The sequence below is a fragment of the Podarcis vaucheri genome (assembly GCF_965113315.1).
Source record: "Podarcis vaucheri genome assembly, chromosome: 4".
In the NCBI taxonomy this organism is placed as follows: domain Eukaryota; kingdom Metazoa; phylum Chordata; class Lepidosauria; order Squamata; family Lacertidae; genus Podarcis; species Podarcis vaucheri.
The window spans coordinates 8538269-8551219 of NC_138762.1; the positions used below are offsets into that span (position 1 = coordinate 8538269).

The 12951-nt window shown below is 47.1% G+C and overlaps 1 protein-coding gene across 5 annotated transcripts in view; it reads left to right on the forward strand.

Moving 5' to 3' along the window:
* The first annotated feature begins 8558 nt into the window (after positions 1–8558).
* The window catches only part of FAM168A (family with sequence similarity 168 member A), a 188735-nt gene continuing 184342 nt past the window's right edge, over positions 8559–12951 (forward strand). Inside the window, exon 1 of one of the 5 annotated variants that reach the window (XM_082219587.1) lies at positions 8559–8811. The gene's annotated coding sequence lies outside the window, so the exon portion shown is untranslated. Of the gene's footprint in view, positions 8812–12717; positions 12840–12951 lie in introns of those variants that run through there. The other 4 variants (XM_082219584.1, XM_082219588.1, XM_082219586.1 and 1 more) reach the window with 4 other exon arrangements.

The window sequence follows — 12951 nt, forward strand, 5'->3', positions numbered from 1 at the left end:
AGGTCAATGCTTGCAGAGTAAGACTGGCCAGAAACCAGACCATAATCAGGGATCTAAAACAAAATATCAGTTTCGTCCAAGAGAATGTGGAATTTATGGACCAATGGGCACTTGCCTCAAAAGGGCACGTTTGAAACAGGGCAATAATGGTTTGAATCAGAGGGTTCAGGAACTGGCATCTCTCTTACCATATCCCTAATGAAATGATCAAGCGTTCCATATTTTATGAAGCCCTCTTTGTGCATAAATCACATTTTTTTCTCTCCAAAGGCTGGTGTTTTCACATCAGCAAAGCTGCTAATAGCTTGAAACAAGCGCACTGCCATTTCTGGTGTATCTAAATGGTCGTTTGAGGTTAGCATCTAAATAAATTTGCATGCACATTTAGGGATGTTTGTGCAGGCAATCTTTCTTTCCAAGGCCGCTATTAGCATTTATTTATTTATTGGGCTTATTAGAGCACACAGAGAACACAGTCGGAGCAGCTCAGAAAATATATTCCGGAGACAATTAACACAGGAAGGGAAGCCAGAAGAGGAAAACACTTCAGATGACTTTGCAGCCTCTCACTTAATAATAAAAATACTTGACTGGGAGCATATGCATAGGCAGTGTTCAGAGACGTTCCAACAAAGCTTTTGTGTGCTTCAAAGGGTTAACCTGAGATCAGTGGATCTACAACATGGGTAGGCAAACTAAGGCCCGGGGGACGGATCCGGCCCAGTCACCTTCTCAATCCGGCCCGCGGATGGTCCAGGAATCAGTGTGTTTTTACATGAGTAGAATGTGCGCTTTTATTTAAAATGCATCTCTGGGTTATTTGTGGGGCATAGGAATTCGTTCATTTTTTCTTCTTCAAAATATAGTCCGGCCCCCCACAAGGTCTGAGGGACAGGGGACCGGCCCCCTGCTGAAAAAGGTTGCTGACCGCTGATCTACAGCAATAAGCTCCGCTCCCAGTCACCAGTCTGGCTGCTGCATTCTGGATTAGCTGTAGTTTCCGGGTCACCTTCAAAGGTAGCCCCACGCAGAGCGTGTTGCAGTAGTCCAAGCGGGAGATAACCAGAATGTGCAGAAATGAAACTCGTGCTGCTTTGCTGAGGGGAGATGGGCAACCTGGAGCTCACCTATGACGAGTCCATCTCCCTTCACTTTTTGAGCATCTGTTTTTTAACACCTTGCGCTAACAAGTCGCCTAAGAAGCCAACTCTTTCACGCTCTGCGACGCAGGAATCTCAGCTTTAAAATCCCTGACAGAGGGCCATTCAACCTCTGTTTTGAAACAACCAAGGAAGGAGAGGCCACCACCTTCTGAGGGAGCCCATTCCACCATCAAACGACTTTTCCCTCAGAAAGTTCTTCCTGCTGTTTAGCTAGAATCTCCTTTCTTGCGTTCTACGTAGGGCTGCCTCTGAAGACGGTTCGGAAACTTCAGCTGGTGCAGATTATAGGTTTTAACCTATAAAGCGTTAAACGGCCCAGGACCGCAATACCTCAAAGACTGCCTCTTTCCAGATGAGCCTACCCAGACCCTGAGATCACCTTCTGAGGTCCTCCTTCGTGTGCCTCCTCCTTGAAAGGTCCAGAGGGTGGCAACACGAGAACGGGGCCTTCTCTGCGGTGGCTCCCCGTCTGTGGAATGCTCTCGCCAGGGAAGTTCACCTGGCACCTTCATTACACACCTTTAGGTGCCAAGCAAAAATGTTCTTTTTTAACCAGGCCTTTGGTTGATCTTATTGACATCCTATGCCTTTTTAAAATGCAGTTCTTTTCTGGGCGGGGAGTGTTATTGGGTTATTGTTTGATGTTGTGATCTTTTCTGTGAAACGCCCTGGGACCTCCAGGTATAAGACGGAATAATAATAATATATAATAATAATAATAATAATAATAATAATAATAATAATAATAATAAAATTACACCCCGCCCATCTGGCTGGGTTTCCCCAGCCACTTTGTGTGGCTTCCAACAGAATATTAAAACGATTCATCAAATATTAAAAGCTTTAATATTTGATTTAATAAACAGGGCTGCCTTCAGATGCCTTCCAAAAGTCTGATAGTTGTTTATTTCTTCGACATCTGATGGGAGGGCATTCCACAGGGCGGGTGCCACCACCGAGAAGGCCCTCTGCCTGGTTCCCTGCAACTTGGCTTCTCTCAGTGAGGGAACTGCCAGGAGGCCCTCGGAGCTGGACCTCAGTGTCCGGGCCGAACGATGGGGGTAGAGACACTCCTTCAGGAAAACTGGGCCGAGGCCATTTAGGGCTTTCAAGGTCAGCACCAACACTTTGAATTATGCTCAGAAACATACTGGGAGCCAATGTAGGTCTTTCAGGACCGGTGTTATGTGGTCTCGGTGGCCACTCCCAGCCACCAGTCTAGCTGCTGCGTTCTGGATTAGTTGTAGTTTCTGGGTCACCTTCAAAGGTAGCCCCACGTAGAGCGTGTTGCAGTAGTCCAAGCGGGAATATACAGTGGTACCTCTGGTTGCAAACAGGATCTGTTCTGGAGGCCCATTCGCAACATGAAAAGAGCGCAACCTGCAGCGGCACATCTGTGCATGTTCGGGTTGTGATTTGCCACTTCTGCACATGACATCATTTTGCGCTTCTGCGCATGCGGCAAACCTGGAAGTAACCCTTTCCTGTACTTCTGCGTCGCCGCAGGACATAAGCTGAAAGAAGGTAACATGAACCATCTGCTTTTTGCTGGTTGAGAGAATGGCTGCTTCTTGAAAACACTGAAGTGTTGGACAACGGCAGACGAAGTTGATGGACTAGATGGAATTGGCGGAAATGACTGGCGAGATCCGAGACCAGGGAGAAGAGTCGGTGGAAGAAGATTTGAAAAAGTTTAAAGACTATTTATAGAAATATTGTAAAATTAAGGAATGTTAGAAAAATGTTGGGATGAAGTTATATGGCTTTAGTAGAAATGTCATAAGGAATTAAGTATAAATAGATTAATAGAAAATTAAAGGAAAAATAAGGCAAGAATGTGTTAAGATAATTATAGGATAGAAAACAGAGTAAGATGGAAAGGAATTGCTGAAACAATTAATAGAAGTGGAATACAAAAAGGGAGGTGTGAGGAGGTCGCTGGAAATAAGTGAATGAAATATAAGATATTGAAAATGTTTGAGGTGTTTTTAAATTGTTTTTGTTGGTTTTTGTTTTGTTTTGTTAGTCCGTGTAGCGTTTTTGTATTGTATTTGTATTGTTTTTTCTCTTTTCTTTTTTGTTTGTAGTGTTGTGTTGAAAATGTTGAAAAAGTAATAAATATCACTTAAAAAAAAGAAAGAAAGAAGGTAACATGAAGCGGACGTAACATGAGGTATGACTGTAAACTCAATAAAAAATAAAATAAAATAAAATAGGAATAATAATTGTCATTTGAATTTGTTGGTTTGGCTTTATATAACTGCCCTGGCAACATCATGAGCACGAATCATCACAAATGCACCGTAAAAAGGACTCCTGTAGCACATACGCAATCTGAAGAATAGCTGTGGTGAACTAATCCACAGCAACGCACCGTGGAAAACATCACCAAGGGCGGAAAGCTTGTTGCTCCAACCGTTCTGTCCATGAGCAACTCCCTCCTTCCCATCGGCAAATCCTCCTGCTCTCCCCTGTTTGAGGAGTGGATGCAAGCAGCAGATGTTTGTGCCCAAAATGAACTGGGCTTGCTCTTGTTTTGTTCAGCAAGTAATGGCTCCCGCAGGGTTTCATTTAAATATTGCATGCCTGTTGCTTTATAAAAAATTCACACAAAGGGGGGGGGAACATTCTTGGAGGCTACGAGCCACAGCGTGGCGCACTTAAATGACTGCTGATCGTCCTCTGTGTCTTTGCCAGGGAAAGCACCCCTGGAGGCATGGCTCTTCGCTGGTAGCGGGTTTCTGAGCAGTAAATATTTGTATTAGGAGAAGGGGACCTGATCTGCGAGAGTCACGTGTCTCCCTGCCACCACCCTCTCTATTGCACAGGGTGCTGGATAGACAGGGCAAAGAGATCTGAGAATCACAGAACTGCATAGTTGGAAGGAACCTCAAAGGTTCTCTAGTCCAGCCCCCTGTGATGCAGGAATCACAGCTAAAGAATCCCGGACAGAAGGCCTCTGCTTAAAAACAGCAAATGAAGGAAGGTTCACCACTATCAGAATCTGAAGAAGGGCCTTCTCGGTAGTGTGGAACACCCTCCCATCAGATGTCAAGGAAATAAACAACTACCTGACTTTTAGAAAACATCTGCTTAGGGAAGTTTTTAATGTTTGTTGCTTTATCGTGTTTCTAATATTCTGTTGGGAGCCGCCCAGAGTGGCTGGGGAGGCCCGGCCAGATGGGCGGGGTATAAGTAATTATTATTATTATTATTATTATTATTATTATTATTATTACAGTCATACCTCATGTTACATTTGCTTTAAGTTACGTTTTTTCAGGTTGTGTCCCATGGAGACCCGTAAGTACCAGAAAGGGTTACTTCCGGGTTTTGCCACTCACGCATGCGCAGAAGTGATAAATCATGCTTCCCACATGCGCACGAGCACCAAATTGCGCCACACACCTGTGCAGATACAGCGTTTCAGGTTGCGGGCTTTTCATGTTGTGAACAGGCCTCCAGAATGGATCCCGTTCGCAACCAGAGGTGTTGTTGTTTAGTCGTGTCCGACTCTTCATGACCCCCTGGACCAGAGCACGCCAGGCACTCCTGTCTTCCACTGCCTCCCGCAGTTTGGTCAAACGCATGTTGGTAGCTTCAAGAACACTGTCCAACCATCTCATCCCCTGTCGTCCCCTTCTCCTTGTGCCCTCCATCTTTCCCAGCATCAGGGTCTTTTCCAGAGAGTCTTCTCTTCTCATGAGGTGGCCAAAGTATTGGAGCCTCAGCTTTAGGATCTGTCCTTCCAGTGAGCCCTCAGGGCTGATTTCCTTCAGAATGGATAGGTTTGATCTTCTTGCAGTCCATGGGACTCTCCAGAGGTACCACAAAGGTACCACTATATTATTATCTACAGCAAGTACAGAAACTGCCTCCTTGACCATTGGACCCACTCTAGGTCTCATCCGCTCCATTCACTGGAGCTTGACTTCACATGCAGGGGGAGTCCTTAACTCACAGAAGGTTTGAGATGAATTGGCTACCCTCACCTGGTTTAGCTGTCCAGTCAAAGCCTTTCCCAAAGTGTGGCCACATGTTGGCAGCTTCCAGGAGCCACAGGTGAGAGCTGAGTGGGCAAACTGGCAAACCCCGAAGGAGCACAATGTGTCTTCCATCAGAGGTACTATGCCCCCCCTAACACACCATACATGTGGACAGCAGTATAATGCAGAAATATTTTCAACAAATTATCAATCATTTGTCCTTAAGGAGCAGGTGGACTGGAACTGGCAGGCAGCCTTGTGAGCTTTGAACCCCCTTCAGCAGGCTGTAGTCCACAAATACCTTGTACGCTAGTAAGGTTTAAGGTTCCACAATACCTTGGTCAGGGCTGGATTTAGGTTTGATGAGGCCCTAAGCTACTGAAGGCAATGGGGCCCTTTATATGTCCAGCTGTCCTTTGTCAACAACAAATGGTAGCTGTTTTTCGTGTTGAATACATGCTATATGGTAATTTATAGACCTAATAGGTATCTAAAGACATTTGCACGTGTTGCCATGCAAGCAGTCCATGCAGAATGTAAAAAGGTAAAAGTAAAGGTAAAGTTATCCCTGACCAATAGGTCCAGTCGCAGATGACTCTGGGGTTGCGGCGTTCATCTCGCTTTACTAGCCAAGGGAGCCGGCGTTTGTCCGCAGACAGTTTTTCAGGGTCATGTGGCCAGCATGACTAAGCCGCTTCTGGTGAAGCAGAGCAGCGCACGGAAACACTGTTTATCTTCCCTCCAGAGCGGTATCTACTTGCACATGACGTGCTTTCGAACTGCTAGGTTGGCAGGATCAGGGACCGAGCAACGGGAGCTCACCCCGTCGCAGGGATTTGAACCGCCGACCTTCTGACTGGCAAGCCCAAGAGGCTCTGTAGTTTAACCCACAGCACCACCCGGGTCCCATGCAGAATGTAGGCACGCCATATATATAGAAATGAGCAAAGCAGGGATATTTTAGGGAGCAGGCTACCAGGTGGGGCCCATGACTTACATCATAGGAGCCTACACAACACAAAACACTGTTGCTGCATGTAGGTTTTATTGTACATATTAGTTTTTTATCTTATATTTTGGAAATGTACATCCAGTTTTTTCACCCTTTAATTTTTTTGGGGGCCCCCAAGAGAGTGGGGCCCTAAGCTATAGCTTGTTTAGCTTACACGAAAAACCAGCACTGACCTTGGTGTTTCTGCTGAAAGACTCGAACACGTTCACCAGTCAGGAAACTGATTTTTTGTTTTTGTTTTCATTAGCCATTCACTGCTTGCAGTTCTCCCCCCGCCCTGCCAGAATGCATGTATCAGCTGAGAGCAACCCTGAACGCATCTTGCACAATAAATATATTCTCCCCCATGGAAAAAACCCTTGCAGCAACTTACCCACCTTGGAAGAACGGCAGATGAAGGTGATAGACTACATGGGACTGGCAGAAATGACTGGCAGAATCCGAAACCAGGGAAAAGAGACGGCGGAGGAAGATTGGAAGAAATTCAAGAATTATCTTAAGAAACATTGTAAAATTAATGAATGTTAGAATGATGTGGCTTTAGAAATTAAGTTGACTACAGCTGTAAGGATTAAGTTAAAAGAAAAGAAAAGTTAAAATTAGAGAAAATTAAGGGTGAGGATTTGCTGAATTAAAATTTGAAATGGGAATGCAGAAAGGGGAGGTATGAGGAGGTCGGAGAAGTAAGTTATATGAAAATAAGGGTTTGAAATTATACTTGTTTTCTTTTTTTGGTTTGTATTTGTTTGTATTACTGTGTTTGTTTATATAATTTGTGAAACTTTAATAAATATCTTATAAAAAAAGAAAAAAAGAAAAAAACCCTTGCAGCAACTAACCCGTTAGGGTTAACAAGACTCTCTTTTCCCCCATCTCCTCCGCGATCTGACATCCTTTGCTCCTTGCTCCCGCCTATATTCTTTGTCCATCAGCCACCCAAGCAGATGAGAGACTACATTACCCAGCATATGAGGAAACCTTAAACTAGGAAAATGGGTGGATTATTCCAACTACATCTCCCATCGGGCTCTGCTCGTGGGAAAGCGCCTGAGACCACATTGGGTCTCTCGCTTGCAGCCTCTGCGGCCGGTCCATTTTATTGCACTTCAGTGCTCATTTTGAGATGCTTACAGCAATGCTCGCAAGTTGCAAGGAGGGCAGCTCGGCACCGCTCCGCTGCCAGAAAAGAATAATGTCTTATTTATTCCTCCAGAGCCGCGCAGGGGCATCGTTTTGCAATGTTTGCAGCAGGTCCCAAACGATGGAGCCTCCGCGCAAGTTCATTTCTCTCCCCGCAAGGCGTTTTCAGCTCCTGGAACATGAAAAGGTGAATAGTTTTCCGCCTAACCTTTTCCCAGGTCTCGCCTCCACAGCAATTCTTATTTTTTCCAGACGTTGTTTACCGTACCCACTTCGCAAGGCTCGAATATCCTGTCCTCAGCTTCCATTGGACCAGGCAGCCGCTTTATTATTATTATTATTATTATTATTATTTGCATTTCACCCTCCGATTATTACTATTATAGAATGGTTCTCATTGCATGCTTTGAGCCGAACTGTGGAGCCTTCGGTCTGAAAAGCGGCAGGGAGAGAACAAACCAACCGCTCAGATGACACGTTTCGCTTATATAATAATGATAAAGATAATAATAATAATTAATAAGCGATCTGCACAGAAAACAATAGAAGTAACGTCCTTTATCAATTCATATAAATACGAACAATATTTTCCAATAGCACTTCCTAAAAGCCAAATAAGGCTTAATTAATGAGCACCATAGAGATGTAAAAGATGTATAATAATGATAAAAATATGGATAGATGTGCAGTGGTGCGACGTGGAGACTGGCAAGTGCATCTCTCTCGGTGTGCGGCTCTCCGGTCTTTCTAGCGCCGAGTGAATACCCTTTTTTATGATTCAAGAAGCCTTTTAACTGCGTTTTAAATCTCGACTTCAAACCATTTCACGGAGCCTCCGATCAAAGAAGTTTCTGGCTGCCTTTCCTTGCTCAATTTTCTAAACAACAACCACAACGACGTTGTGCTTTTCACATTTTAAGCCGCCCAGGAAAACCTATAATGACGGCGATCGCCATCATCGGCGATGGAGCTCCGTTTTATTAGCTCTCCCAGCAGCTATTAATAATCTGCGCTTAGCCTACTACAACTCCCAGCATGCCCCGCGGGCCCCTTTCCGCCGAAGTCCAAGAGGAGGCGGAGGCGGAGACGCCTCGGCGACTACAACTCCCGAGATGCTCCGCGGCGAGGCGGGCGCCTCGCGGGGCTGATCCCTTTGCGCGCGGGGCATGCCGGGATCTGTAGTCTCGCTGCCCTCCCGGCGCTCGTAACGGTTCTGCCGGCTGGCGCTGCCCCCGCCCCTCCTCCCTCCCTCCCTCGCCCGCCTCAGCCAGGATCCTCGGCGCTGCGCTCCCTCACAGCCCCGCTCGCCCGCCGCTCGCCCACAAAGCTCCGCGTCCTTGGCTCCCTCGCAGAGGCCTCCTGCTCCCCCCTCGACACCGCCGCCGCCGCCGGAGGACGCTGCTGCTGCTGCTGCTGCTACGCGAGGGGAGGCTGGAGCCCCGGAGCCCCGCCGACGAGGAGAAGCCGGAGGCGACGAGGACGAGGAGGACCCCAGCTCCCAGACCCGCAGGTGGGAAAGGGGGAGCGAGGGGGGAGGGGGACACCCCCCCGCCAGAAAACCCCTCAGCAACAACAACAGCCTCCCCCGCACGCGCCGTCCAGTTCCCCTCCCCCCTTCGCTGGGGGGAGCCCCTCGAAACCCCCTCAAAGCCCCCCATGGGCCCCTCGGTAACCCTCCTCGATATCCCCCATAGACCCCCTCGATGACCCCCCAGAGCCTCCCTCATAGAGCCTCATAGACCCCTTCGTAACCCCCCTCGATATCCCCCATAGACCCCCCTCAGCCTCCCCCATAGACCCCCTCGATGACCCCCCATAGACCCCCTCAGAGCCTCCATGATAGATCCCCATAGATCCCCTCCGTAACCCTCCTTGATATACCCCCATATACCCCCTCAATAACCCCCCATAGACCTCCTCGGTAACCCCCCCCTTGATATTCCCCTATAGACCCCCTTGGTAACCCCCCTCGATATCCCCCCATAGACCCCCTCTGTAACCACCCCCTTGAGACACCCTCATAGCCACCTTGAGTTCCGTCAGGGAAAAAGGTGGGAGATAGACAGACAGACAGATATAATGTGAAAATATATTAAATATGTAATATATATATATATATATATATATATATATATATATATATATATGCAGGTTTTGGTGTCTTCGGGTGTCTTCCCGTGTAAGAGTCGGGGTGTCTGTGCGACGTTTCGACGAGGTCTCACTCGTCATCTTCAGGCTGGTGCTTTCGGCTTCTTGTTACTGGAACAGAGGGAACAAGAAGCCGAAAGCACCAGCCTGAAGATGACGAGTGAGACCTCGTCGAAACGTCGCACAGACACCCCGACTCTTACACGGGAAGACACCCGAAGACACCAAAACCTGCATTCCTGTACCCGTGAAAATCTACGAAAGCATATATATATATATATATATATACACACACACACACACACACACACACACATACATAATATTACATCTATATCTATCTATCATCTATCTATCTGTTGCCCCCTTAGCCTCAGAGAGTATGGGAGAGAGGGGAAACCCTAGCAGGGTCAAGTGTAAGGGGTCTCCTTGGTTTTCTCTCCCTTTTTTTGTGCCCCCCTCCGCCAAGTTCTTGCAGTCGTGGGGGGCGGGGTGTGTGTGTCTGGGAAGTTAATGTGGGGTCGGGCTTGTTAGTGGTTTTATTATTTCTGGCCTGCAGTCTCAGGGTATTGGCATGTTTAGGGGGATGCTGGTGGTGTGTATGTGAAATGTGTGTGTGGGGGTATGCTCAAGAGAGGGCTCAAGGCAGGTTTTTTGGGGGGCGGTCCAGAATCACTGAGGAGAGGCTGCCCCGGAGTGCTTGCTTTGTTAAGGTTAAAGGATTGTTTTTTTAGGTGGAGGGGGAGAGCAGAGGCAATTTGTGCATGCGCATGCATGTTATGTATGTATGTATGTGTGTATATATATCTGTGTCTGTGTGTGTGTGTGAGAGAGAGAGAGAGAGATTGTGTACTCTTATTAATTTGTATGCACCCTTTAAAAATATTTTTGCCGGGGGATCTGGGAAACAGATGCCGTGCTTTGTGAGGACAGGGTTTGTGGCTCTGCATTGGGACCCCTGACCTCTAGTGGCATGAAGGGTGGGGGAAATTGTCAGGAGTGTGTCGGGGATCATTTGTGTGTTGATGGATCAGTGCATAGCTGTCAACTTTCAGATTTGAAAATAAGGGATCAGCAGTCTCACCTGTCCCGGGGACAGTCTATGGGATATCTAACAATCCGGGACAGCAGCGGGAAACGGCGCTGGAATAAAGGAATTTCCCGCAAAAAAAGGGAAGGTTGACAGCTATGCCTCAGTGTGGTGTGGAACATGCAGATTAAGTTTGTGAGTCCTTCTGTGTGTTCTGGGGCGGCGGCGGCGCAATGGGAAAATCCAGAATGGTTGACTGAGAACCAGAGAGGCCCCAGGTTCAAACCCCTGATTAGCCACGAAGCTCACTGCATGACCTTAGGCCAGCCCTCTTGGTGCACACTTGCTTCACAGGGTTCAGATGGCAGGGAGAACTGTGCCTTGAGTTCCTTGGCGGAGAAGGAGAATCAGGATATGTATAAATTTAAAAAGGATGGAAATGTCAAAAGGACTTTACAGTAAGCATTGGGGGACATAGCATGTTAGGATTGGGTAGGGGCAGGACAGTAAAAGAATACTGATCTCAGTGGGGGTTGGGGGGGTTGATGTAGAGATGATACAGGGTTTGGCAAGATGTTTGGAATCTGGCACTTCCACAGGCTGGTTGTCTTAGAGAGTGGCAGTATCCCATGGGCAAGATGGCTTTAACAGGTGGCATTGGTGAGCCTGTGATAGGGACAGAGGAAGTCCCTGTTAGAGTTAAGGGTTGGGACGAGGCAGATGATGGCAACAGGCATTGAGGCAATGGGAGATGGTAAAGGGCATTGGCCTGGCATTGACACAAGACACTGATATCTGGTGTAGCAGGGACAAAGGAGCGTAGCAGGAGTGGGAATGCGGTGTGCTGGTACGGGGGTATCACAAAAGCCCTGTGTTTGGGAAGGGGAAATGTGTTTGTGGGTGAGACAAAAGGGATAATTAAATGGATTTGGGATGATTTCTGGATGCTTGTTGGGCGTTATGGAGGAAAAGCAAGATGGCGATGCATTGTCCATAAAGGCTTTAAAGTAGATGGCTTTAGAACACTGTGGATTAGTACAGGGCCATAGCATGAAATGGGGAATCTTTCAAGGGGCTTAGCAGGATGGACCAAGAAACACCGTGGTGGAAATCGTGAAGGGATCGAACAGCATGCTTTGGGGGTGGATGAGGGGAATACACCAAAAGCCAGAGTGAGCATATGAGAGGAGTGCATGGGAATTAGGGCTTGCAAGCCGGCATGCCAGCAAGAAGTTTTGAAAGAATTCCAGCATGGTGCCATGAGTGAACTTGATCATGGCACTAGTATAGGCACGAGGGGTGTGGCATAAAAACATTGGCCCCTGGGAGAGAACTGGATGGGCACATCATGTTTTCTGTCTTCATGAAGCAGTTGTTTAATATGATTGTTTAGGCAAAGGGAGTATGGTGAGGGTAAATTGGGGTATTGCTGATAGTGAGATAGGTAAAACAGGCAGGTGAGGGTAGCGAGATAACATCTTGATGGGAGGAGTCTGGGATGGGTTATCTAAACTTCATACTCAGCATGGATATCAAAGGTTAATATTTGGGGAAGAGATTGGGAGAAATTGGCATTCGAATCTCCCATTGTTCTAGGTGCGCTTTGCGACAGGGAATTTCATTAATGCAAGCAGTTTCTGAGCTCTGGGCACAGTACTGAGCCTAAGATTTCAGACTGAAGCTGCCATTTCTGGAAGAAAAGGAGGATCTTTTCCTGCCTCCCCACATCCAGCCACTCTCTGAAGACTGGAGAAGGGACCCTCATTAGGGGGATGGGCAGGGGGAGGACTCGACCATGTGAAAAATGAACATAAGATTTTAGCTGCAGTTCATTCATTTTCAGCTTTGTATTCTTGTTATAAAAAAGCATGCATAGAAACTCCATTGCAGTGCCCATATCCTAGGTTTAAGGTGCCATTCAGTTTCTAACACTGGGAAGAATGCCTTTTGGAGCGAGGGTGGCAGTACCAGTAGGGAGAGGACCAAATTACAGGAATGGCTGTGAAAATAGGGAGCATGTAAAGATGGCATACATCCAGCTGAATAGTGATCAGTGCAGTGTAATTTTGCCCATGCCCGCTCAAAAGTGCCCCTTGAGTTTGGTGGGACTTGCTGTCAGCTAAGCGTGCATAGGATTGCAGCCTAAATATATGCTTCCTCAGCTGAGCTTCTGCAGCAATGTTTCATAAGCATAGCACCTCTTAAGCGTCATGAATGTTCAATGCAGAGTATTGGAATGTGCACACTTAGAGAATGACTCCTACGTGTACTATGCCAGACTGATCTGTGATGAGGTACTGTGGGAGTTACATGCACATTTTAGACAGAGGAACGCTGCATTTTGCAAGAGCGTGGGGAAGGTAAGACCTGGGATTCTAATTTGCCTCCCCTCCTCTTGGGAGCTGGAAGGAGAATTAAGAGCACACATATACTTGCTTAGCATCACTGCAGTTCCTGAACAGCAAATACTCT